Source organism: Orycteropus afer, unplaced genomic scaffold, assembly GCF_000298275.1.
Source record: "Orycteropus afer afer isolate SDZICR_OR568_19922 unplaced genomic scaffold, OryAfe1.0 scaffold00295, whole genome shotgun sequence".
Classification (NCBI taxonomy): Eukaryota; Metazoa; Chordata; class Mammalia; order Tubulidentata; family Orycteropodidae; genus Orycteropus; species Orycteropus afer.
The window spans coordinates 3,865,571-3,868,217 of NW_006921882.1; positions in this window are offsets into that span (position 1 = coordinate 3,865,571).

The following is a 2,647-nucleotide window of genomic DNA, read 5'->3' on the forward strand; positions in this document are numbered from 1 at the left end:
CCCGCCCCCAGGGCTTTGTAGCGGCCACGCCCCCCAAACTGGGCCCGCCCCCGCCCAGGCTCCGCCCCCCGAGTCCGGGCCGCGGGGGACGCCGGGAAGCGTAGTCCCGGCCCCGCCCGGCCGCGCCCAGCGTGGCCCTGGGCGGGGAGGGCGCGCACGTGGGGAGAGGGCGGTGGAGCCTCCGGTGGGCCTAATGGCTCTTTTTTTCTCTCATCTTTCCTTCTGTGCGCGTCTTCCTCAACCCCGTACGTCCCTTTCCCCTCCGCTCCTCTTCCGACCTTCCTTTCCTGAGCACCTACTAAGTGCTGCCTAATTCCGGCACTAAACTGGAAAGTCCTGTCCCGCTTCCCCAGCGGGCCTAGCGCATTCAGTGTAAACGGGTTCTGACACCTTGTGTGTTGAGTGTCCCAGGGCTAGGTCCCTGGGTGGGGCAAACAGTTCCTGCTGGACTGTTGTTGTTGTTGTTGTTATGTGCCGTCAAGTGGGACAGACTCATAGCGACCACTCCTTGGGTTTCCGAGGCAGTATCACTACGGAAGTAGATTGCCCCAACTTCCTTCCGAGGAGTGGCTGGTGGGTTTGAACCGCCAGCCTTCTGGTTAGCAGTCAAGTGCCTTAGGCACTGTGCTACCAGAGCTCCTTCTGGACTGCTAACCTGAAACGCAAACCCATCCACTGCCATGGAATCAACCAACTCAGCCACCATTTAGGGCAGAATAGGACTGCCGCCAAAGGAGCTCTGGTGGTATAGTGGGTACGGCATTTGGCTGCTAACCGGAAGGTGGTGGTTTGAACCCACCAGCTGCTCTGCGGGAAGAAATGAGGCCATCTACTTCTTTAAGGATGCACAGCCTTGGAAACCCAATGGGGGTTGCTGTGAGTTGGAATCCCCGAGATAGTGGTGAATAGAACTGCCCCGTAGGGTTTCTGAGGCTGTCAATCTTTAGGGAAGCAGACTCAACTTTCTCCCAAGGAGCGGGTAGATTTAAACCACTGCCCTTTTGGTTAGCAGATGAATGCTTTAACCATTGTGTCACCAAAGCTTCTGCTAACCTAAAGGCTGGTCGTTTGAACCTACTCAGTGGTCCTGCGGAGGAAAGGCCTGGCACCCAACTTCCTCAAAGATTGCAGTCAAGAAAGCCATATGGAGCAATTCCCCTCTAACACGTGGTCACTGGGTGTCAGAATCCACTACAGTCTCGGCTCTGTTTTTCGGTTTTTGTTTCATCCCAGAGCTGGTTAGAGCACAGCCATCTACCAAATTAATTAAAAGGTGAAAATTCTGTTGTATAGTTAAGTATAACTCCTTCAACAAATATTTTTCCAGTTTTATGCACCAAAGGATCTTTAAGCTAAAGGCTGGCAGTTCAAATCTTCCAGCCACCCCACGGGAGAAAGATGAGGTAGTCTCCATCCATGAAGACTGACTGCCTTGGGAACCCTGTGGTGCAGTTCCACTCTGTCCTCTAGGGGCGCTGTGGTCAGCATGGACTCCACAGAGATGGGTTTGGTTTTTTAGTTTGGACTGTGCACCAGGCATGGGAGCTGGAACCGTGCCCGACACACTCCCCATCCCCATGGAGCTTCTGTTAGTAAGTCACAGAATTCTGTAAGTCATCTGCACCATACAACATGGAAAGAATCTCATCGGGGTGCTGTGACGGAGCAGGGCACTTTAGCCACTGGGGTGGTCCCAGCAGTCCCTCTCAGGAAGTGTCACGGGCAGAAGTGGAGGTTCTGCGCTGTTTGAAGTCCCTGCACACCTGGTCCCCTGTCGGTGTCAGGATTCCTCGTCTGTGGCGGCCCTCAGGCAAGAATCGGTTCCCTCTTCGACTTTCCCCCATCCACACAAAGAGGTTCATTACACCAAGCAGGACCCACTATACAGTTTACTGAGCCCAGAAAATGCAAATTCAGGGCCCTTGTTCAAAAGCTATTAATAATTTCAAGTCAGCGGCAGCAGAGCATGAAGCCCAAGCAGACCCCTGCTTGTGCAGGTCACAGCCCGTGAAGCCAGCCCGGGCACCAGCTCCCCCACCACGGCCACCCCACCTGGCTGGACGCAGCTCTTAGAGTCTTAGACCTGCCCTCCCGTCCAGGTGCCACTGTTGGGACCCTCTGTGCATCAGGAAACTGCAGCTCTCAGTGGGGTCACTCCTGGCCCCAAACCCTGTGGCCTCGTCTCCGCACAGTGGGACACTGTTGGGTATTGGGGCTTGCAAGGGCTGGGAATGGTGCCCCAGAGCAGCCGACAGGGACATCAAGGCAGGCAGTCAAGAATCCTTCCTTGTGTTTGCTGTTGATTGAGCTTCAGCCTTCAAGCGTTTATCTAGAAGCGTCTCTGCTCAAGCTGCACCGATCCAGTGTTGACCCTCCTGGGCCCACCCAGCAGTCAGTGAAGTCGTCCCCTCCCTCCCCAAGCCCCCACCTTTCTGGGACTGGAACCCCAGGTCCTCGGCAGGCCCTCCAGGGAGGCACCCTCCTGTGGGCCCTGGCTTCTCTCCAGGTCCTCCCCTGCACCCAGGCACCCTGCCCCCAGAGGCTTTACCCTCAGCTGTCTGAAGGCTTCTCCAAGCACGTGTGCTCTTGCTGTCGCCTCCGCGACGGGAAGCTGGTGCCTGTCCCGCACATGCACCCCGCCCCCACA